Source organism: Cygnus atratus, chromosome 13 (genome assembly GCF_013377495.2).
Source record: "Cygnus atratus isolate AKBS03 ecotype Queensland, Australia chromosome 13, CAtr_DNAZoo_HiC_assembly, whole genome shotgun sequence".
NCBI lineage: Eukaryota > Metazoa > Chordata > Aves > Anseriformes > Anatidae > Cygnus > Cygnus atratus.
Genome location: NC_066374.1, coordinates 9,961,557 through 9,987,400, shown reverse-complemented (window position 1 = coordinate 9,987,400; position 25,844 = coordinate 9,961,557). Strand labels below are relative to the sequence as shown.

General features: G+C 35.7%; 1 long non-coding RNA gene across 1 annotated transcript in view; it reads left to right on the top strand.

The window, feature by feature from the left end:
- The first annotated feature begins 21,190 nt into the window (after positions 1-21,190).
- The window catches only part of LOC118245412 (uncharacterized), a 153,258-nt gene continuing 148,604 nt past the window's right edge, over positions 21,191-25,844 (top strand). The window contains exons 1-2 of the long non-coding RNA XR_004777859.2: positions 21,191-21,263; positions 23,597-23,666. This is a non-coding gene — a long non-coding RNA (uncharacterized LOC118245412). The remainder of the gene's footprint in view (positions 21,264-23,596; positions 23,667-25,844) is intronic.

Below are 25,844 nucleotides of genomic sequence, written 5' to 3'. Positions count from 1 at the left end.
CACTTTATGGAACAATCAAAATCCTCAAGGACAATTTGCATGAAGTCTATACTGACTCAGTGGAGCTCAAGGTATTGTTTAAAAGTATATGTAACCACTGCCTATTTTGAGCACATTTGCTTGTATAGTGGCTTGCAAAGAAACTTCTCTTTGTTTTTGAGGCGTTGTCAAAAGTTTTCAAAACACATGCGTAGTCTGGGATGCGGAATTCATTTAAGCCCTGTTACTTTGAGAACTGATATAAAAGTAATGCTTCTGTATGTTTATGTTTATGGGTGAAAGAGGTTTTTACTCTGAACTGACTCTGGAGCTTCAAACTCAGCTGATGTTTGGAGTTTGAAAAAAGAAGAATTTAGTGCAGCTGTGAAAGGTCCATGGGAAGAGATACAATGCAACCATCTCTCCCCTTGCTGCATTTTGTCTTTGAGTGGCAAACTCAGCAGCACAATGTTGTTCAAGCTGTGTACAGATTAACTGTGGCATCACTAGTTGTGGAGGAAATATTTTAGAAGGGAAATTCCCTCAAGCCTTCTGAAGGCCAGTTTTGGGTTAGCAGCTATTTAGATGCAAATAATAATATGGGGCATTACACTTGAGTATCTTTAATGCCTATTCTATATTTTTTCTGGACAACATACCTTTGACTGTGAATACACACCTTGCACTTTTTGCCACATCTTTTGTGTTCTGTAGATTGATAAAGCAAAGGCTTAGACTGAACCCTCTGTGCTGTGAATCAAAGCCATTCATCTGCTTTATGTAATTCACATTTATATTATTAGCTGGTTATCAGGATGGGGCCTTCCTGAGAAAGCTGAGTTATTCTGCTTTGCAGCATGTTCTGGAGCTTTGTAGTTTTGTTTTCATTAGCACTAAACTGGAAAAAAAATGAATGTTTTGCTGTGAAAATGGTGGCAGGCTGAAGAAAGCTATGGGTACCAACTGGCTGCAGACGTGAGAAGCAGATTTAAGTCCTGTCTTGGAAACATCTGCAATAGAATACTCTGGCTGAAATACAGCAGAGTATTTCATCCGTATCGCTCTAAATAAGGAACTTGAACCGGGCTTTCATCCAGTCTAGACTATGTTTTATCTTATATAGTGTCTTTCTTCCATTTTTGCCCAGCAGTCCACATGTGCTATTGAAATAGAAATGTTTTTAGCTTCAGTGAAATTTCACTGCAGCAGAAACAGTTCTGTCAGTATTTCCTCTTTATCTGTCAGCAGTCCTGCATTCTGTGGGGGATCCTAGCTTTGAACAACATCCTAGCTTTGAACAACAAGCATTGAACAACAGTCTTTGTTAGGCTGTTACTACAGTCTTAGTTTTACATTACTGAAAAGTCTCGCAGTCAATTGTGTATGCTCAAGTCATGAGTTAAAGACCTCTAAAATACTGAAAATTACAAACGTGTAGAGAGATGTGTTTGCAGAGTGAAACTATGAATATCTGAATTTCTGTTGAAAAGTCTTTTAGCCTACCAAACTATTATTTCATTTAAATACTGATATTTTAAAAAAATATGATTTCATATTATACTTAAATTTTCTTGCTAGCTTGTAACTGGTGCAGTTGTATTAAGTGACGTATCACTAAAGGGATTTTTTATATTATTTCATATGCAGTAGTTTCCTTCCCTTCTTTTCTAGATGGGAAAGAGGCTGTCCAGGAAAACAATTTCTAGCATACATTTTTCTGTCTGCATACTTCTAAAGATCCATTCTCTTATGTTCCGTCTACTGGGAGTGCAGATGCAAACTAAAGCATGGCAGGTCTGAACATAGTAGGTCCTTCACCTTAATGTATATTCATCCCAAAAGCAGACCTCATTGCATTACACTCAGTAAGAAAATTGCTGTCCTGACCACTTAGCGCAGTGTTTGGGAAATTGTATGGTTGGTACAAGTTTAAATCTGTGAATCCAGGAAACTCACAGCGTGTGTGATATCTTCACTTAATTCTGTAATTCAGAACGTAAAAGTGACATGTTTTTGTAAGAAGTCTTTGGTTAAATGTACTTATGAAAATCGTACCCTTAGTTCTCAATATGTCATTATTTAGTTACCACCAATTGCAATTTGTTGAGCTTTTTCTTACTGGAGGTAAATCCTTCCATATCCACCCATTTACTCTCTGAAAAATGAGGAGAAACTGTGTTTGAAAGTGAGTTATGCCTCTGTTGTCCATTAGAGAATTCAGTTTTACGTATTGTTGCCATGCTGTTCATTTCCAATTGTACTAGTAGTCAAAATTATAGGTTTACCTTGTCTCCTATGTGCAAAATATAAATTGTGTATCAAATACCCATGACTCAGTGATGGGTAATGAGTAGCAGGGGAATGAGGAAGCAAAAGTAGCATTCAGAAAACACAAAGAGATTTGGTAATCAGGATGTAACGGCAAACAGGTCTTAGAGTGAAGATAATTACCTAAATCATGCATGATTTGATTGGATCTTCAGTGGTGTTTCTTTTTTTTTTTTTTTTAAATGTCTTTGAACCTTGAAAAGGACAGTTTGTGTTATTGTTGGTTCACGTGCAACATTGAGACACTCGTCTAACATTGAGACACTCAGAAAATCCAACCAGCCTAACTCGTACCTTTATTGACTTTCCATGAGATTAATGTTTTTCAGTTAGCTTGTTTGTTTTTTCACCTCATGGAAGGGGAGAACTTTAATTTATGAAAACTTTGTTTTATGCCAAGATAAAAGGAATGCTCACCTTTCTCATCTAATTAGAATTTCATTCTGGGGTATGTAACATGAGTGACTGTTGAGTGTTGGACTCATTCTGCCACACTGATTATGTAGAGAATTGTTGGATAAGATGTCAGGAGACAGGGCCGCTGTGCCTTTTTGTAAGGGTTAACAAAGAGTAAAAACTTGTATAAGCTATCTATTAAACAGAACATAATTACAAGTTGAGATACTGTGACTTTATAATGCATTTTATAAATAAAAACGTTTTGGATTGAAATAACTGAATTTTAAATTCAGCAGTTAATATTTTATTAATTTTTAGTATCTGCCACATAATGGATATTACAGTAAGAAAATAGCTGAAAACTTTACTCACAAAGCAAAATTTCATGGACATGAAGCTATGGAAAACTCCCTTTCCTTCCTGAAAATATGAATGTTCTTTTTATTTGGTTGGAACACAAAGGGGAGCAGCTTCTAGGCTGTATAGCTTTTCTAGCCCGTCTCCTACATAGACATCTTGAGAGTCTTGTATTTGTGCAGAACAAGAAATAGCCCAAACTAAAAGTGATAGAGCCCAAACTATAATCAAAGTAATTGAGTATTTCTCAGTAAAATGAGAGGCTTATGTGCCTGAAATTGTTTTAAAGCAAACACTTTATTCCCATCTCCTCTATCTGCTTACTCCTGTGTTCTTAGCAAGCTCCTTAGGCAAGAAATTTTCTGCCAACCAACAACCTCATAAACACAGATTAAATGTCATTAACCTCTTTGTCTTTAATTGCAACCCTTTATACACTATGCAACTTCAGGCTCTCTAATAAGTGATTTCTATTCCTTTTAATACTATCACATTTTCGAAAGTGAGTTAGGAGTCCGTGGGCAACATTTTTCCAATACCACTTTCAAAGAGAGAGAAGTCTACCACGTTTTTCAAAATGTGGCTGTATCTTTAGATGAATAAGTATTTGGAAACATTAATTAATGCATATCTATTTTTAGAAGTTAATTCAGAGATCCTAAATCACTTGGTGCTTTCTAAAAAATGCTTCTTTCGTTTTAGTATTTGGACAATATTCTTTCTTTTGAAATTAGGCTAATTACCTCATTTTGCAGTTTATATACTTTCACTTTTTAAATAGAAAATATTTTAACAGAATGGTACTTGATTTTTGTTTTAAATCTATTTTAATTATGAATACGACTGTTAGGAAGTCAGCTATTGAAAATAGGATAGTGTTACAAAAATAGGGCTAAAAAAAACACTATTAACTGTGAAAGACTGCAGGAATATCAATGGGACAAGTTTGTGTTAGGTAACAGAAGCCCAAAGGCAAAAGCTGATATATTATAAAAGACAGTATTTATGGCTCATTAGATAAAGTCACAATTCAACGCAGTGTTCAAACACATGATGCTGATGGGGAAAAAAGGCATGTCATTAATCAGGTTATGTAGGAGAAAGAAGACAATTAAAGGAAAACTCAGCTCTAAAGTCAAATGTGTAAAAGTTTGGCAATAGAAGCACTGTCTAGTTCCTATCCTGTTTTGAGGGGAATTTGGTATGCGGAAAACACAGGATACATGAGTAATTTCAAAACACTTCAATGCACTAATGGTAAAGAAACAGTTTCGCAGAAGACTTGTTATATATTGTTTTTATAGACTTTCTGCCTCAGGTCCCTTAGGCCCTGTTGGGGTAGGTACTTTTTATTGTTGTGTGTTTGTGAAATACTTACTCCAAGAATTTCCCATCTAAACAGTCAAGAAGTTGAAGGGGCACAAGGGGCCAAGGGATGCAGCAACAGTGGCAAAGCAAGTTGTAAACTTCAGGCTGCAATTCCTCATATCAGTTATCTTGGCAACTAGTATATACTGCCTCATTTATCTTGTTCCCCTACTGACAGACACAGGCTGCCCGATACAAGCCTTGCTCTCTGTGCACTGCTTGGGAATTCAAAACTGATGGGTTCTTTGAGCTTTGAACCTTTGCCTGGGATGTTTAGTATCCGTTCAGGAGAAGGAAAGGAAAGTGTATTGTTCGATATAGGAATTCCTGGGGAAGAACCTACTTTCCAGTAGCTGCACTTTGTATCAAGTATTTATTAACACCCCGGCCTTATTCTTTTTCATGACTGTCATGTTTGTGCTTGTTGCAGAGGATATTTTTGAACATTAATTGGCAGTTAAAGTAACCTTGTCCAATGCACTTTTGCTGCTGCTTTTCCCTTGGTTGCTTTTCTCTTTTCATTCTCTACACTTCTAATAAATATTTTAAATTCAGTTGTTGCTTTTTATTGCACTTTGGTCACAGAAGACAGAGAGCTTGCCTTAGTCTGCACTCTAGAAGATAGATAAGCAGAAAAAATGGGAGCAGAGAATTCCTGGGGAATAATGGCACAAATACAATGCCACAAAAACTCTTCTATAACTCTAATTTCAGTGAAGCTAGAATTGTAAATTTTGATTTCTTTGGTGATGTATACATTTATATCAAAAAAGACTTGCAGCAGAGATATCAGAGAAAGGATGGAGGGAATTGTAACGTAGTGCAAAGGAGACTATAATGAGGCTTACTTTTCTTTTCAGTGTGCCTATTTTTTTATGTGTCTGTTCAATCATTTTAAGTCACTTTTGGCCTTTTGGTGATTGGCACATTGTTAAATAATTAAGAAATTATTTAGATTTATTTTAGAAAAGAACAAAAATAGATTCATGAAGAGGGATTGGGAGCATGGGTGGATTCAGTGATTGGTGCTCCAGCCTAGGATTCACGTGCAGGTGTACAGGGGATATTACATACAATTAATACTAGGTGCAGAGAATGATCCTTTTAGCAACAGAGCTGCTGTGCTGCCAGCAATGCAAAGCAACATTGAAACACCCTTATTCCATAACTTCCTGACCTTTCTTTTAATCTTCGTAAATAAGTACCTCTCCATGCTCCAACACAACCTCTCTTTAGTAATACAAACACAATTCCTTGGTTAGCCTTAGTGAACAAAGTGATTTTTTTCCTTTGCTCTTCTGCTCACATTCCTGTTTCCTCAGATGCATTTTTAGATGAAGAAACATTACGCCCGCAAAATCTCTAGACCAATGGTCAATCCTTTTGATTTTTTATTTCTCAGTTTTATTTTTTGTACATTTTTAAAGTAGTACATTATCAAAATAATTTGTGATTTAATATCTAAATAAAGTGATTTTAAACCAGAATTTTATAAGTAATTTCATACAAGTTCCATAAAGATGCAACCTTTTTGCATGCTGACTTTCAGAAACTCATCAAAATACTTGGATGTGATTAGTATATACTTACATGTAAAAATAATTATGACTTGTTTGGAATACACAGTAAGCTAAAGAGTGATGCAATAAATCACTAAAGAGTAGTTCAAGATATATTTAATAAGGTGATATCACTGTGGTTGTCATCTAATTTATTACACCTCAAAGCATTCACCAAATCTGTCCCAGGCAGAAACTCTGATTGTGTTTGGTTCCTGTGTGAAGGAAAGGGCAGTCCCTTCTGTTACAGAAGTTCTACAATATGTTACTAAATTGACTCATGTAGTATTCAAGAAATGGTAATGAAATATGCAGATTAATACAAAGCAGAAGAAAAGATAATTGCAGGTGTTCAAGAGGTGTATGGAGACTCATTCGGTTTACAATGGAATAAGGGATTTTTTTTTCTGACATCACTTGAATCTTGTATTACTCCCCTCTACGTTTTACAGCCTCAAAGGACCTTCTTTTGAAAGGCTCTCAAAGGAGACTTTTTTAATGTGGCATTGATACTCAGATACTTTTGATGTCATTGTCCTGTCCTTCTCTCTTCCACGGATAAATTGTGGAGTATTGAACTTAATCAAACTGGTTTGGCCAGGCTAGTGGTAGAGAGTCTAGTAGTGGATGAATACTAAAGCTCCTTTAAGAATGAAAAAATTAAAAAAATATATGTATATATAAATTTGCATTCCATTTTGACAAGAAACTTTATAGGCTGAAAGCCTCCTGGTTAAAAGCATATGTTAACTGAGATGTGCAGCCTTAAGCACAGTGTTTGTCTCCATTTTTACATAGGCTTCTCTTCAGAAAGGGAAGACACAAAACTAGTCATGTGTTCACTGACTATGCCAAAGGTGCCCTAATCTCTGCAAGAAGTCTGAAAGGTTCTCCTATAGCAGGCAGTTGAACTGACTCCTAGATGGAAGTGGTTCTTGGTACAGTTTTCCTGACAGGTAGACTACAGCTTTCTTTGAATGGATTTTATTATGTATACTCTATCCTAAAAGGTGAGGGAAGAGAGGTATGTGTATGAGCTATAGGTACACACACAGAGTTAATTTGCTCTTGATCGAGTACCTTATTTTGTGTTGCATCTATATGCCTGTATCCTAGCTTCCAAAATACATGAATCCTGAAGATGAATTCGTGGCTCCTCTGGAAGACTGAACCAAAGTCCAGGTCTGAGTGCTTTTGTGTCACATCACTCAGTCTGGATAGGCTTCATCTGTGGTAAGATATACGCCACAGTTTTTCATGGTTAAAAATTGAGAGCAGCCATTTATTTCTTTTATAAAGTTTTTACCATGCTTCCTCGCTGATTCTCAAGATACAAGATTGGAGAGTTATTTGCTGTTGGCTCACACATTTCTTCTTTAATCACCTCTAAAGCTTATGCTTTTCTTTCCTGTTCTCTAACTATTCATTCAGATGAAATACATTATCTCACTTGCTGCATATCCCTGGATCCGGATAACCCACAGAGGAGTGTGTGCTGGGAAAGTTAACCTACAGAGTGGATCTGTAGTCTAAGCGAGCTTAATTTTTACATATTTTCTGTTATCCTACTGGGCACTGTGTCATGATGACCCTGTTCTGTGAACTCCAAATGAGCTGGGTCTCTCCTGTCAACTATTCAAATTTCAAACCTTTGTTGTTATCTGTGGTTTTTTTTTTTTTTTATGTTGCTAGCACAACTTTGTACAGTCAGAGTAGCATTTAATCTCTTCTGATGTGGAGGTGCTGTTCAAGTCAGACTACCAATTTTCCAGAAGTGGTTTTGTGAGTCATCTCTCATCATACTGTTTTGTGAATTAAATGAATAAAACAAAAAGAAACCCTTAGCCAAGTCAGTGGTCTAGCTGTGGATGTAGGACTCTTTAAGATCCTTGTGTTATGATGCAAGTCATTTCCTGGGGATCACCTGATATTTACCATTTTCAAGCAAAGCAATATACTGTATTTCCAGCACAATCTCTTGTAAGTCAGCTGCTAGCACCTCATGTTGTTAGGTTGCATAGAAAAAAAATTTCTTTCATGCTTTGATGAGAAGGGCATTTAAGACACTGCTTGTGTCTGAGACAGAAACCTTGGTATTACCTTGAATGGCTGCAATGTTGCAAAACGGAATTTTGTTCTGTGAAATGGGGAAGGCCCTCTGGATAACATCAATATCAAGCAAATCTCAACTGTGTGTAATTCAAATGAGATGACCTCTGTAGTATAGTGGAAAGTTTGGTATGGTACATTTATGTTAAAATAAACTTGATATGCTATGACATGAATGATGATGACTCAGTGTCATAGCTGTAACTAGGAAATGATTAGGCTGCTTTGCAGTTGTGAACAAAGACTGACAAATGCTGTGAGAATGAAAACAAAGGCACTGGGTGTGAAAGAAAACAGTTCAAACATAAGAGAATACCAAGATACAGTAAAAACAAATTTTGTCTCTTTTTCTTCTCCAACTTCAAAGTTTTTTTTTTTCTTACATTGGATAATTATTTAAAAAGTATTTATAATTTATGCTATTATTTATGCTTTCTGTTTAATAACTTACCAACAGTGTAAGGAGTAAATATGAACTTCTGTAAGTGTGTAAGCAACTCTGTATGAGACGAGGAATGAAATATAAACTCCCTGTGGAGATGGAGCTTGGAACTACATGGTCCTTAAGGTCCCTTCCAACCCAAACCATTCCATGATTCTGTGCTAGGATGAATTTATGTTAAGTCCAAGATAGAGGCAGGGCCCTCCTCGTTCTCTATCTATGTTCTTCTGATTTCTGTTTAATCATTGAAGTTAAATTCTGATGTTTTGTAAATAAATTATTAGTTCAGAGTTGGTACTCTCCCTCACTGACTAAACAACACAGTTTACTTTTATAGCCAATCGCTTCATTTTGTGTAGGTTTAATTCCAGTTGAGAGTTGGAGAAGGTTGATTACTGTAGACCCTCCAAAGCTAAAAGATCGTGCCATCTTCTACAGATTCTATCCCTGAGTGTTTAGCCGCATTGGTAAATCATGTTCATCTGACTGGATACCAAGAAAACTTCAGTCAAACACTGCTCAAATTATTTCCTCTTTGCTTCTAATCACAGTTCTGCCTTTTCTCTCTGCATTTTTGTTTTCACATTTGCAAATTCCAGATTTTAATTTTACCACTGTCACTTGTAGACTGTAGAACACAGTTCCTAGGAAAATATACAGAAGAGTGCTAGGGATGCTGCTGCAAACTGAGTTTTAAGAACATTGTTGATCTATTAAACTTTTAATTTTCAATATATATACCCAGGGCAAGAGGGTCACTTTTTTTTTTTTTTTTGCCTCTTCTGAGGGCTGCAATAGTTTGATATTATAATGAGGGAGGAAGGATTCTATAGACAGTTTGAAATGATGCTAAGCATTTTAAACTCCTACTGAAAGAGAAAAGAACAATGACATGCTTTGAAAAGTAAAATTTCCCTGAGTAGGATTATGTCTTCCGGGTGGAAAAATTCACAGAAGTATGCAAGACTGAAGGCAGTCTGTTAGCCACTTGTGCTCAGTTTCCAAAGTAACAGGCCAAGTGCAGCAGGCTGATCTGTCTGTCAGTGTCTGGAAAAGATTGTCTGTATTCTGTGCCTCTTATTTGAAGAGGACAGTGTTTCATAGTGACGAACAGGAGAAAGGTGCTTTCAAGTCACCCTCACACCCCAGAAGGAGCTTCTGAGCATTAATTTCTTAAGCATATCTGAATGAAATGGGACAGGGATCATTTCTTATTCCTCTTGTACCTATACAGATAGTAAGCTGTTTCTGCTTATATTTTGACACCATTTGATGATTTTTTCCTTTTGTTTTCTTTTTCCATGACTTGACATGACTCTATTTTTCTCTATTTTACAGTTCCCTGATCTCTAAGAAGTTAATGGTAGTTGTTATCCAAAATTCTCAAGTACGTATAACACCTTTCTTCATTTTTTAATCCAAGCTTTATTCTGAAGGGTGTTTGAAATGTTTACTTAACTGGTTGAATAAAAGCCTTGCAGTTATTACACTCTAATCATCTCCTTCTCAGGCAACAAGACTTGAATTGTAAAATAGCAATTTATAGCTAACATGGTTTAAGCATGAGGCCAAATCCAAGTGCCATTGACAGTATTATGCCTGGATTATTTACATCATCATTCAAAACCTGAAGCAAATTCTGTGCTCATAATATGATTTATAATAAAGAATGAAAAGCATTTTCATTGATGCAGTTAGTTTCCTTTTAAAAAAACCTTAATGGAATAATGCATTCTACTACATCCTCTTGCACTATAAAAATAAGGTTTATTTCTATTTCTGAAGATTAAATTACACAATGCTTGAGGAATTTCTGCATTTCTGGAGGTCTTCAGCTCTCATGGGTTTCTGTTTAGACAACATTTGTTCAGCTATTCCTAACAATAATTAATTAGCAGAAAAAGATTCAGAATTTGAATAAGGTGAAACTGAAAGTATTATTACTCACATTTTAGTAGTTTCTCAGTAATAAGTAGTAGGTAGGCCCAAGTAACATAAAACAACAAGATATGGGGTTTAATATCAGACAAGTATCTAAGAAAATGTGTATATGAATAGGCATGGACCTCTACATTACAAATTTTTATTTATTTTTTAACTGCTGTCATGAAAGAGGCATCTGTATGTGTAAGTTTAACTAGGGAGTACTTGGAAGTTTGTGTCCTTCTTGGTGACCCTGTGCAATTCAGTCTTGCTTCACTGTACCTCAATTTCTCTAAGTGTGAAACAACGCTGATTTTAAAGTGCTTTGAATTCTGATAAAAATTACGTGTGTTATGAAAAGTCTTATATCTCCAAGGCTAGCAAAACAAGTTTTCTTACCTTTTGCTGCTTAATGTTTATGACTTGGTACATTTTATTCCTAAGGCTTTTATTGGGATGTTGTATCTTTGCTAGAAGGGAAATTGTCCATATTTGCAGTTTACCTTTATGCAATGCAGCGACATTTTTAAGAGTGTACTTATTTTTAAAAGCCCCAGAAACAAATCTGGACTTTTAACTAGCAATCTGCTTTCTGTTTTTTTTTTTTTGTATGAATAATGGCATGACTTAAAACTCAAAAAGGTGTTATTAAATGACAAGCACTAAAAGTACACAGAAGTATCACTTGCTCTGTGAGTTAATTTCTATGCAACAAGGAAAAAAAATCAGTGGAAACTTTTGTTATGGATTGTACATAACTGAAACCTACTGACTAATTTATCTGTCAGGTCTTTTAAAGATAATTTTTGCACTCCGCAAAACTCAGCAGCTTTTAAAGAATAAAGCTGTCTTTTGGTCAGCCAAGTGTATCACAGTGATATAAGCAGGTCAGAAAGAAAAGTTGTGCACAAAGAAACAGAAATCAGTAAGAATGACAAAAAGAATATCATCATGCTGAGTATACCTACATATTTCTACTTCATGGTCTTTGGTTCTACAATCTTCTTTCCCAAAAGCATGCTTATTTTTTACTTCCCAAGTAAATTCCCTAGATTTACGTCCTAAATCTAGGAGACAGTAATGATTACCTTTAATCCTCTTGAGTTTTTATAATAATCACCTAATAATATAAAAATGAATATAGTCTGGACTGACTTAAATATTATTCATTTTATATACCTCAAGAAACCCCTCAACATCTGAGTAATGAGTAAGCTTCATTTTTCAATTAAATTTATACTCTAAAAGTGCCTTTGTCAAATTTTTGTGTTCTGCAAATTTTACACAACAGAGCCATTTTCTATGTGAAGAAAAAAAATCAGGGATGCCTTTTCCTATGAAGACATTTAGACATTTCAAAAGAGATTATTAAAGCATGCTGGGTGTTTTCTTCATCCCAATATGTATTCTTCTGTCTCTTTCTTGATTCGTTTAGGAACATTCTTCTGTTGGCATGACTTCTCTTTCTGGCTCTGAAGTGTTCCTTTGATTCACTGGTCCAGGTGCTAATAAATTTAATAAGTTGCTTTGAGTTGTTGCATCTTCCTTCTTTTTGCATCCTGAGCTAGATTCTGTTTCCTTATAGTTGACTGAAAAGTCAGTCCTCCTCCCTTTGATTTGAGTTGTGAGTTTGAGTTGTTGAGTTTGAGTATGAAATAGGTACTAGCTCAGTCCTTCTTCAGGAAGAGTTTGAAAAGTAACCATAGGAAATATCAGCGAATTTTTGTTTTCTCTTGGTAGAATAACTCTCAGGTGTCAACTTCAAGCTGACCTCTGTAACAATAAGGGTGTGTCTGATGGAGATTTTAAAACTACTAAAAGGAAGATTAACTATAAACTCCAGAAAATGTCAAGGAAAAATGGTCTCCAGCAAATCTATGCTATATCTTAAAGCATTTAATAATAGCCATTGGTGCATGTGATCTTGCACATCCTTTAAAATAAGAGATGATGGAAGATCTTAACTAAGCATGTTAAAAAAAAAAAAGTAAAGGAAGAAGAGAAAGAGACGATGAAAGAGAGTGTAGATGAAAGAGGCTAGAAAAGGAGTTCTTGAAGTAGGAGATCTCTGTTGTGGTCAAGACTACTCATGAAACTAATCTGTGGTATGTGACTTTGATCAGAAGTTTTCTTTCTGTGACGTGTTTGCTTCTTGTAAAAATTTCCATCCCTTTGTAGATGTGTCAAGAGATAAGTATTACCAGTCTAGGTTATTAATTTTAATTTTAAGCAAAAAAGTAAAGCAGGAGGAAAAAAAATATTTTTTTAGCTAATTGAAACTACTTTGAAAAAAACACACAAACTGACTGAATGTAAAATTATATGAGACTCTAAATTTGAAACATGGCAATAGCATAATCACAATGCAGCTCTACCAAAATAGAAAATAATGTCCATTTTTCATTTAAGCAGTGTACTGTACAAAGTACCTCTCTTTGATCTGATGGCCTTTTCACAATGAAGTGATGAAATACAGAATGCCAGTATCAGAAACATAAATGTGCTAGGAGTTGAAGATTTTATGTCTTTCCAAAGGCTCCATTTATGCTCCAACTTCTTCCTATCTCACCAGCACTACCATCCTTTCTTATTAATAGATCTTTCCTAAAACAGTCAGGGTACATAAGCTGCGTTGAATTGCATACCCTCAGCTTGCTCCCAAGATCTGGGGATGTTTGAGGAAGAAAGCAAAAAAGTTAGGTTTAAGGGTTATACTAGCATCAGACTGATCCTCCGTGGACCAGCTGAGAAGTTCCTAGAGCATAGGATACACCCAAAATATATTTGACATGGGAAGAAAGTTGTGAAATATGTTGATTAATAGTGTGTGGTTTAGCCAGATGCGACAGACGCTTTTTACTATGGATTGCTTACCGAGATAGGTGTATGAGGGCAGACCATAAAAGTTTTCAGGAAACAGGACAGATATCCTCTAACAGGAGGATAAAGGTTTTCCATTATGTAAATTAAAAAAAGTACCCAGTTCTAAGAGGATAATGCAGTTCTAAGATGAAACTGCTAGCTGTTGTGAAGAAAAATAATGTTGCTTTATGAATTTTTACTTTGTATTCCCTGCGGATTTGGCTTTTGAAGATCTGTATCTTAACAACCCAGTTCTTCAGATATGTAGTGACTTTACAAAAAAAGCAACAGAAACCAACACAAAATCTAAGTAAAATTGCATGACCTTTTCCTTCAGGGGCACAGCAGCCATTATGTTTGAGACAGTTAGAAATGTAGGGTTTAAATTGATTTGCACTTGCCAAATTCTAGTCCACGTGGAGTTCAAATGATCTTTATCAACACAAAGTTGTGCAGAGTGCATTGCAAGTAATGATAGCTTGAGCTTAAAAAAAAAAAAAAAGAAAGAAATTGGAACTAAAAGGCATGATGTATATGCAAAATAAATTGCTCAGAGAAGGCCACTTCGATAGAGCTATCTAATTACCCTGTCTTTATATTCCTTTATTTTTGATGCCGTGAGTGTCAGCAGCTTAATGTACAGATGAGTATCCAGCACTTTTTCTGCTTTGTTTTGCACATGGCAATTGGACAGATAGTCCCAAAGGGTTCCTTTTTATTATGGATTATACCCAATGAAGGCCCTGGCTGTAAGCACTCTATGACAGCAAGGTTACTGTAAAATGGCTTTTTTTTGCCCTTTGAAGTAGAGCTATAACGCTGAGAATAACTTTTATGAGGCCTTGTGGGAATCTTGTTCTTTATGAAACTCAGTGATTATGTTCAGAGGCTGGAATAAATGTTCCTGTGAACTTTTAAAAATAAAAGAAAGGAGGAAAAGAAATGAGAGCATTTGTAGTTTTAAGGGCCAGGTACTCTACCACATGCAGTTTACCAGATTTCCTGCCCTAGCTTTCACCCTAAACTGAGGTTAGACACACCTAGGGAGCAGAAGTTAACTGATACTCTGTAGGAGCAGGAAATTATCAAGTAGTTCCATCCATTTTATCTCTCCTGTTCTGGATGATGAAGGCAGAACAACAAGGATCTAAAAAGAGGATCCTTTCCCAGGTATTCAAAAGAGAAAGTTCAGTATTCCAACCCCCCCCCCTCCTTTTTTTTTTTTTATTAGAAAGAGTGGAATGAGTGCCATAATCCTGCACTAACTGGTTTCACTATGTGAGATAATGCTAAACAGCTGAGCAGCAAATAAAAGGCTGGGAAGTCAGTCAGCCTCTTATCATTTTAAACTTTAGCTTTCTTTAGCTTTTGCAGTTTTTAGGTATAACTTTCCTCTTGCCCAGACCTTTATGCCTACAAATACACAGAAGCGGAGAACCTAAGACACCATGCTTCTTGTGGATCTGGTATGAAGTAGCTTCAGGAAAGCCTGTGGTCCCAAATATGTAGAATACATGAGGGAATGCAAGTCCTTAGTTCAGTTCCTGTCACCAGTCATGAACTGCAGTTCTGGTCCTTCCATGTTTTATCCAACCTATCCCCCAAATCCACCTAGAGAGGATTTTCAGCTTCTCCCAAAACCGAATGAATACCTGTTTTCTGTGATGTGCTGAAATGGCTTTTCTCATCTTACACATCTGAGCCACTAACAAGCCTTCTCATAGCAATGGAGAATTACCTCTGATGGTAGGTGGAACAAATGAATCTTACTCTGAGTCCGTAATGCTGTCCCATCCCTGTCATTCATGAAAAGGAGAATGCAAAGAAATGTCAGAAAGGAAAGCTGTGGGTTAGATAAGAGCATTGCAGTAAGAGCCTTTGAGATCATTGCGGCAGAGGGAGGGATGTGCAGGGAAGATGCAGTGAATTCATTGTCATACAGGTAATCAGCCATCCTTCGCTGCTGTCTGCCTAAATGGAGTTTTATCCTCTTTGTATACGTGAACAAATGGAAGCCCTAAAGGAGTTGAAGACAAGAACATCCCAAACATAGTTTCAAATTTCTCCATCATTCACAGAAATAAGTTGATAGGAGATAAACCCACCAAAAACAGTGTGAAACCCTGAAAAGCATTTTTCAGAAAAATGAATGCTGAAATGGTTAGTTTTAGGGCTATAAGACTTCATCTCCTGACTAAACAACACAAAGAAAAAAACAAAACAACCACAAACAAAAACAAAGGAAGAGGTGAAAGGAAGAAACCCACTTACACTGAAAATCGTTTAAGCTTCTTGTCATGCACCGATTTTTTCTGGCATTGGTGAAAAATGAAATATTGCTGAGCTGAGAAACACCACTGAGTTCAACCCTGAAAGAATATGCTGACGAATCACACAGTTACAGGGCTGCAAAGGTAGGATAGTTGAACACCCAGTGGAGCATGTTTTCAGAAGCCACAGCTATACGTGGGTTTGCATTTTCATGGGAGACCTTAGAATGGAGAGAATGTTAACTCTACCAGAATATTTAAAGTTTTTTTTTTTTTTTTAAAGAAGGGTTTGTTATTTCATTTTTAAACAGAACACAAATAGCAGGTATTGTCTGTCTGTGAAAGACACTGCCAGTAGTTAGGGCTTGAACAGACCACCAGTCACTTATTTAGATGTTGAGAATTAGCCATGATGTCTCTCTAAAATATATTTCCCTGTGCAGAGAGGACCTTATTATAGGGGTCAGTGCAGGAGCTGGGCAACATAAAATTTGTGTTTTAATATGAAGGGAGCAGGTTAGGTGATGGAAGACTAAAATATAGATCTGTTAGTTGCTTCTGGATTCTGGAATTCATTCTTTCAAAGCTTGAAACCTAAGAATTTCTCTCCTTGGTCATCTTTAGCCCCTTTTCTCTGATGACTGGAAAGAAAATTCATATGCATTTCTATGCTTCTAACTGAGTTTATATTGGAACAACAGCTTGACTCCAAAATGTTCCTGATACTGGAGTCTTCCTTCTAGTATGGTGGACGAAATCCCATTGCTGTGCAGAAGTCAGCTAGAGGATTATTGCTTCTTCACCGAGGCACAGATTTCATTTGAAGTTTCCATGGTGAAGAACACTATTCTCTGAAGCTTTGCAACCCTTGTATTTTTCTCCATCCAGAAATTCTGACTTACAAATTTTGTCCTGAGAAACAGGATACTTCTCCTTCATCTGATTTTTACAAGCCGGTTAAGAAGGCAGTTAAAAGCTAGAGGACAGTTAGAAATAAAGTTTGTGTTATGTTCATGCTGGTGAATATTGTTGCACTGATCACTTTCAGAGTGATTTACTCTGTTCACTCAGAGATGTACAGCAGCAAGGCAGTTTTTCTTGCTACAGCCTTGGTTATATCACACAGAAGTTGACGTATTTTAGTGTCACACTGAAAGTTATGCATGTGCATAAAAGTCTTAGGATCAATGCGTTTCAAGTCATCAGTTTTGAGAGACTGAGGCCCTTATATCAGACTTAATTTCGTCAGCTTGTTCACAGGAGGTAAGACTAAGAATAGGGATTTTACTTGTTAGTTCAAGCATGTGCTGCTGAGCAGCTGGCATTTGTGCCATGCATTAACAATGTAAGAGCAGTTCCCTATCTGGAAGTTGCTGTATCATGAGCTTTTGAAAGGAAAAATGTGCTTTGCATTCTGTGCATTGACACACACATATGAGAGAGAAGTTTGGCTATGAAGCTTTGCACGGGAGACAAACTAGAGTCTAATCCTGTAGATTTCATTACTGCTGTGATAAGGCAAAACTATTCTGTGTGTCAGCTGCTAATAAATGCTGCTGCAGGCCTTTATGTGATGCATCATTGGTCACCCTTTGTATCTTCGTATTTGTGAGTTGATGAGGCCCTAATTCGTGGAGTCCTGAAGAGAGGGAGCCATCGGTGCAGAAAGAGACTAAATTCTGCTGCTTGCTTGACAGCACCAACCTTGTTAGAATATGCTGTTGTTAGAGGAGGAGAGAGGAAACAGAGAAACAGTGAAGGAAGATCATAAACTATAAGTTTTCTTATGCTTGAAACAAAATTTTGGACATTATAGTCATGTGGCATATTTTTGCAGTTTCAAACAAAAGTGAGAGATTGCAACACTTCTTAATAGGAGTTACACTTTGTAAGAGTGAATCGGTCTTGTGTGTGTATTTTCTCAGTGAGCAGGGCAATGTTTGAGAGATTTCAAGTTCAAGTTGTTTTAATGGTAGACTTCTGAGACAGATGTTTGTATGCATTTGTACAGACTTCTAAGAGAATCTTCCAATATTTTTGTTTACGGGCCATAATTTTATTCTTTGCTATGCTTCTTTATATATATACATATATTTAATAAAGCTTATTTTAATGCAAATTCTATTGATATTTAAGCCACAGAGAAGTACCCATACAGAGTTCTGCACTGTTATTCACTGTTGCTCTATACTACCACAGTACGTGACTAAGGAATGCAAGTGAGTACAGTATTGAAGGTGTGAGTGTGAGTTTATTGTTACTCTCAATAACATTGTCCAACTCTACAATTTATAAACCTTTCCTGAAAAGTCTATATTGGTATTCCTTTTGCTTCTTTCAACCTTTTGAGGCAATGTTTATGAAACAACCATCTCAATATAAGTTTACATATTGAAATTTCACTCTCTATTCTAATGGATATGAAACAGGAAGCTATAAGAGTTAACTGAAATCATACTGAGGAGCTTTTGCTTTTAATGGGAATGTTGTTGGCCTTTGACCTCAATTTGAGTATTCAGATTTGGAAGTCACTTTCCAGTGAAGCATTGTAATTATTACCATACACTGGGTTTTCATTGAAACACTGTTAATGACAATAATATTATCAGAAGTATATAATGCGTGCTTCATTAGAAATTCCATTTGTTTGCACTACAGAGATCATGGCAGTTTGTGTTAAAGATGTGTCTTAATAATCTCTTCATCACAACAAGGAGCCTCTTTCATAAACTGTAACTTTTTAAAAATGCCCTTTTTCTGCTCAGCTTTCAGATACTCTGTGATATGAAATTGTTCTTCGTTTTCATTAAGTGCAACCATAATATTCTCTTTTGGTAAACTATTACTACAATTGAAACAATTTTTTTAATCAGTTGGTGCATTTGATTTACCAAAGGTTGTGTGCTTAGAATTACTTTACATTTTAATTAGAGCTGCAGCAATTTGTTAGCTAGCACTGAACTCTGATGAACACGAGTCTCTAGGCACGTTTGGAAAAGCTCATGAATTCTCTGCCATTCGCCTAATGAGCTGTCGGAAAGGTTCCATCAATAGTGTCAAAAAATTTGTTTAAGGACCCTCCAGACGTGTTCAAGAAGCTTGAATGAGCAAGGGCTAATACAAAATGTGTGCCATTGGGCTAAATATTTCTGGAAAGGTCCTTTGCTGCTAATATAAGGAGAATTAAAGGTCATTGTGAACGTTTGCTTTGGAGGGGGTGTTTTTGAAATGTGGATTGTAAAACATAGCTATTAATAGCTTCAACATTATCTCTGGAAAAGGACAGTGTGAAGGTATATCTATCTGACAATCTCTCTCCCTGCCACAATGCAAGGGTGTATACGGCCTTTTCTATTCTCCACTAACCACAGCATAGGGATTTGAGGAATACATGTAAAAAAACCTTCCCTGTGAGGATAATAATCTTTCAATAGGCTAGCAAGTCAATGGAAGTCTAGCACCCTCAGTGTTTCCACAGTGTCACACAAACGCTTTGTAGAAGAGGAAGACTTTTTGACAGTTCCTGTTTGAAAGAAGCTGAAAGGCACAAGGTGCTGATCTCATGTCATTGGCCTACTCAGATCACTGTGCTTCTGGGAATTCACAGAGACACAATAAATCCTCTGTACTATTCGCAGCACAAGGGTTATGGTGCAGTATCCTCTTGGAGCTTATAGGGTATGTGAATGTCACTCTTCAGGACAAATTCTCAGGAGTATGTCATAGAGTAGTCTGCAGTTACTAATAGTCCTATAAGTCATTTATAAATGAAACTTGTTAACTACCTAATACCTTGAGTTAAAAAAGTAGGCGTCTGTTCTATAACCATATGTCAGTAGTCTCACTGCTGTCATTAACAGAAGTTTGTAAGAAGAAACATATGTGTAAATATTTTAAAAAGTAAGAGCATACACAGGAATATTTACTTCAGGCTGAGAAATGAAGAAAATATCAGCTTCTTATAAGCCAAGATACAGAGCCCAAAGAGATTCCAGGAAACATCAAATCACACTAAAGCTTCAAGGTTCTAAGATAATTTTTTTTTTCTTCTTTAGTATTAGCAATAGCATCTTAGTCTGTAACTCCCTAAACAGGCCATTGACTGTTACTGATTTGAGAAATAAAAGATTATTTGTTAAACTACCTCTTTCAAGTCTTGCTCTCCTAGCTAGCAATACAGACATAGTTTCAGAGACAACAGACAATAGCTTAGGTTTGTTTCTTATGTGCAACATCCAATGTGTTAAAATTCTTTTTTAAACAACCTGCTAATCTTATAGACAATCTTAAAACCAATACATCACACTTAAGGCTGGAAGGAGAGACTAGATGTTGCAGAATCTTTAATATTATGTGCATTGCTAACATAATTTTTCCCTAGATCATGCACAAACATTTTCCTTCCGGATAACATGTTATTTGCAATAATGGAAAAATGAAAGTGTGGTGTTTTTTTTTTTTTTTTTCTTGGTTGTTTCAAGTTTTCTCATCAAATTAAAAACAAAGCAAAATTGCTTGTTGAGAAGTATTGTGTGAAGCTCCCCCTCTTCTTATAGAGAGTAATGCAGAGATTCTGGTAACAAGGCTTATCCTCAAAGTTTGGAAATTCCTAGGTAAATCTGCATTAAAATTCTAGTAGGTGATTTAGAAATACTAAAAGTGCTTTGGATGGGAAGTAGATATGACTGAAACATCTTGGTACTGAGAGTTTATCTGGGAGAAACACAGAGGTTACCATTTACATATTGAATATTTGCGACACTAACACAGATCTGGATTCAAATTAGGTATGTGATTAAATCTCTGATTTATGGAAGTCATTTATTGATTTATGGAAAAATTAAAGGTTTTTTTTTTTTTTTGGTTGTGTATCTTTATGCTGAACTGTGAACATCTCAGAATGCTTTATGGAAGGCTTGCAGAGAAGAGATGTTCATGAGCATAGATATTTCACAGGTATCAACATTCTATCTGTGCCAATGCACAAGCTCCCAGCAGTATGCATCTCTGATCAGTTAAAAATGCCAAAGGGTATAACAGACACATTTGAAGAAGGTTCTTCAGACCTTTATGTCATTTGCTTTATTGTGTCATTGGTACAGTGACGCATCTGATTATGAGCTATATGGGCATGTCTAAATTATCTGTTTAATTCCTAAATGTAAATGGTTAATAACTCTAAATGAGATTTCATTTACAATAAAAAGGGATTTATTTTCTTCATTCTTTTAAAATGCAATACATAGTAGCTAGTAGTTGCTAGCACAACTATCTTCTGTGTTGATAGTATTGTTTGCGTTGGGCAGAAGAGATGAATATTTAATTAGATATGTCATCTACGTATAAAATGACCTGCCCAAAATCTGTAACGAATAATTGCCTCCCTTTTAATTAACAATGTGGGAATTCCAGTGGACATTTTTTACACATTTGTTGAAAGTCTACTGACAGCTAGTGATTATGGCTATTGGTGTCAAAAATTTTTGTCTTTAATACATATGGAAATACAGACTGGAAAGATATACCACTAGTCTACTGAATTATACTTTATCATGGAAGAGTAATTTCTGTTTTCCTTTGTTGCATTTTCTAGGAAGATGTAAAGATTTTTTTTTCTTTTATCCGAATGACACTGATGCATCAATGTGATGAATGACATTAATTTCAGTAAGTGTATGCATTTGGACCTGTTGCAGACCACCAGACTATGTAACTGTATTATGTTTGTGAAGATCATTTATACCATTGGATAATGTCACTGTCCAACCCCATCAGTTAAGAAAATCCATGTAAGAGTTCTTTTTGATTCTCTGTCTACAATACTCATACATGTATATACACAAATGTGTATAAATACTTTTATATATACATATATAAAGAGTATATATACTTTTATATATTCATATATAAATCTTCAACTCCAGTATTGCTTTCAGTAAAAGCTACAAAACTTCAGGTTCTGTTGCTATGTTTGTGTGGGTACCTGCAAGAGGCAGTGCATAGCAAGTGTACATCCTTTTGATTTTGTGGTGATTTAGAAAGCATTCCTTTAGTAGAATGTGTGATGTACATAAACATGCAGGACACTTGAGTGACAGCCCCATAGACTCTGTAGCCTTTGCGTAGTCTGCTGTGCTCAGTTTAGAGTGCATGTGATGTTTCTAAAGTGTTTGCCAATTTTACTAATGAATGTTCATCAGCACTCATGTTGTGGCACTGATTAATCTTCCCCCACTTTTATATTTTATACTGGAAAAGAACATCTCCCGCTGACTTAAAGGGCCTGAACATCCTCTCAAATTAAATTACCTTACCTGGATTATCTGGTACAGTTTCACTGCCTGTAACAGGCACAGAAGGGTTTTAAAGGAGATTTAAAGACAAGGAGTAGAAGAAGGGAAATGTAATGTTTAAAGTAAAAGCATCTGCAGGGATATTTAAACTACAAACTGTTTTTAAGGAAAATAAAAGCTGTATTCCCCTACCCTTTTTTCTGACTTCAGAATATGAGTACCTGTGCTAGATTAAGCCAAAGATCAGTCTAATTCAGTGTCTCTCAGAGTGGCCCAAACTAGTTGCCTGAGAAGATGTAAAAAATTAGTGAAGAATTTGTGGTGTAATAGTTATGAAGAATACATGTGGTAGTAATGTGGTGAAGGGACAAAATGTGGAGCGTGTGTAAATGGTCTGCTTTATCCACATTGTAATGATATGTTGATTTTGATGTGGGGAATTTTTATTTATTTATTTATTTTGATGTAAGTGAAGTTTGTGGAGACTGTTGGTTGTGTCAGTTGGTTGATTGACACATTGGTTGTCAGCCATCACTTTACTATAAACATGAAGAAAGGATTTCACTTTTTTATATTTAAAAGGGGAAGGGAATTGTAGCTGGCAGATGGCAGTTTACAACTTAGATATGTCAGACACGTTATCCATTGTACAGAACAAGCATGGTATGGTTAAAAAAGGAAAAATACCAACTCAAGATTGTTTAGGTACCAACTTCTCAGGCTTAAAGAATGTGAAGTTTGTTTTTCATTGACTACTCTAAAGTGTTCATTTCAGAGAGTGTTCAGATAACCTTCATGGACTGATGAACGCAACTGATAACTATTCCTGGGGAACTTAATGGCTTAAATGAGTAGAAAATGATAAAATGATCTATTCAAAGAGCTTTCTCTTAAATTCTTGACATTCTGCTGTAACTATTGTTTACTTATTTCATAGAATTAAATAGTATAATCTGTGCTTTATTACATTGTTGCTGCAGTTATAATTTGCAAAGCACAGCAAATTAATTTAGTGAATAAGATAGCTAAATACTACTGAAAGCTTTCCTTGGAAAACAAAGCAACTTTCTTGGCAGAGTTGATCATCTCGAAAACATACAGAGTCTGAATAAGCCCCTTGGTAACAGTGTCTTTAGTTATGTTTTCATATGTTTTGTAGACATTGATTATCTCAAAACATATTCTGGTGTTAGCATCCTCAACTTTTCTCAAATTTCTTTGGACTGTAATACAGTTAAGACTATAGCTTTTATATTTTTTTGCATAGTTTTCAAACTTTTTTCTCAGGTATCATTATCATATTCTCTAGTGTTCCTCAGGCAAGTGGCATTCTGATGGAAACTTCATTAAAGGAATCTTCTCAATCAAATGTGTTATGTTTGAGCTTAATAAACCCAAGGGGAAGTTTTTCCTTCTGTGAGTTAGTCAATGGCTTTTCGAACCTAGATGAACTCTTGATATCTGCACCACTCTTGAAGAAGTTAATCCCAAAGTTTCACTACAGTGTGTGTGATTAAGTTGCACCATTTATTTATTCTGAACCTGCCATATGAGATTTTCATTTAAGAATTCCAAATTGTTACTCATTAAGACATCTATTAAATACCTCCACAGTCATTTCTTTTTCACAGTACAAAGTCCGTCTGTTCTCCATTCTGTAGCTTTGATTGCCCTTGCTGCTCTTTTCTTACTTTTTTTTTTTTCCAGATTCCTGTGTGTAGTTTTGAAAGAAAAGAGTAGAACTGAAGACAGAATCAGGTATGCAGACATACTGCAGGTCAGTACAAAACCAACATGTGGATTCTATTTGGTTTTCTGTTTCTTTCTGGAAATACAGCATTCATTGGCTTTTTAACACTACTGTGTGTTTTCAGAGTTACAGGTATTTCCTCTTCCCTGTCTATGTGTAGATAGGATTTGGGTTCACGTGCTATTTTGTAACCTGATTGCTCAGTATTTTGAGGTCTTCTGCATTTTTTTTTCCATCAGTCTTCATTTTTAAAACCCTGAATACCTTAGGATCATCAGTGAATGCTAACACTTTTTTATTTACCCCTTACCTTAGGATCATCAGTGAATGCTAACACTTTTTTATTTACCCCTTTTTCTAGAACTGTCAAGTTTGATGTTTTCTCCATAGGAAGTATAGATTTGTTTAAACAATTGTAATTTTTAAATTTTATGAATCAAATATCAGTAGTGATAGAGTTGCTGGAACAAAACCAATCTGATCAGGGCAAAAGCCCTCTCTTGTTCAAGTACAGCATGGTTATATAATGTTGGACAACCTCTGCTGAGGGTCATATCAAGCACTTAGGCTCATATTCTCAAGGTTCCCAACTCTTACTCAGTTCATTAGCTGCATAATGGAGAAATGTGAAGCATTTATAAATACAATTCTAGTTGTTGCCAATTCTTAACTACTGCTGGGTATGGAGAATCGTTACTGATCAGTGAAAATAGAAACACAACAGCCTGAATGCTGGAAGATATTTAGCTATTTGATGCCCTTAAGGCTTTGCTGATTAGGCCTTCTGGTTTCTTCTTCCTTTGTGTATGTTGCTGTGAAGCTAATGAGTAACATCAAAGTTTTTTGATTTCTGCTCGATAACACAAATACACGTAGCTAAATAGCTCCCAAAGAAGTAGTGCTTGCTACTTAAATAGAGTATTTGAGCTGCCATCACTGAGGAATTTTATTTCATTCTTCACTGACAAGTCTAGCAAATTTTATTTTACACTTTTGACAGTAGGTTATGTGTAGGCAATGTGTGCTGTGTTTATAAGAGATGCACTTCATCACATGAAATATTGGCTGTCATTAGAGCTTCCATCAGTCACATCAGACTGACATAAATCAAATAGAACTAATTCCCATATTTGGAATAGTAATTGTTTCAGCAAGTGCACTATCACATAAAAACATTGTGTTAAAAATAATAGAAATACATCTAACTTTTGAAGCTACATCCATAAAACTGCAAATAAAACTGACAATAAATGTCAATGTAACAAACTGTATGTGTATGGCCTATGTTCTTGCAGAAACCCATAATATAAGGTGATGCAACTTACAGTGAAAAACTGTTACTGTTAATAAATATGAATAGTGTGACTGAAGAGACTTCAGTGACAGAACTTTTTTTTTTTTTTTTTTTTTTTAACCACAAAACCAAACACCAAAGAGTGGAGCTAATTTGACAGCTGATTTAAAGGTGATACTTCTTATGTAATAGTTTGTGGTGCACAAGTATGAATCTCATCTTCTTGGTAATATGGTGATTCTTATGAGTAAGGTAAACAGCTTTTTCTTTTCCTGGCTTTACAGATGATACACTGTAGATCTGAGCTGTACTTCAAATATCAGATTGTGATATTTGTGAGAACTACTACTTCAATAGTAGCTCCAGCTAAGGAAGCATAACTATATTTTATGTGATTCAAACTTTTTTTTTTTTCCTCAGAAAGCTATGAATGTTGATATGACATGACTGTATGCCATGTTATCTGAGCAAAAAGCCCTGTCAGCATCAAGTTTTGAATTTCCGTATAGCTACAAAATTCACCAACCTAGAATTTGTTTAAGAACTCAATGGGTGTTCTTACCTTTCATGGACAACCACTAATGGCATTTGAGAGCAGAGGAGAACTTCACTCTGCTTTTGTCAGCATATATAGACATTTTTATCTCTGGATAACAATTCAAACTATTTCATAATGAGCAGTTGCTGATGTTACTCATCTGTATTTTTTGGGGAGCTAGCCAATAATTTAAATCCTCATAAATCTTTCTCTGTCATGAACATTTTGATGTTGTGAATATAATTAAGTGCAAGTTACTGGTATTTCTGTGTTTTTCCAAAGAAGGTGTCTCAGTGCAATAGTTGATCCAAGAATGAATGAAATTATTATTGGATTATTTTCACATGTGGCAAAATAACTTTTCTTGCAACGA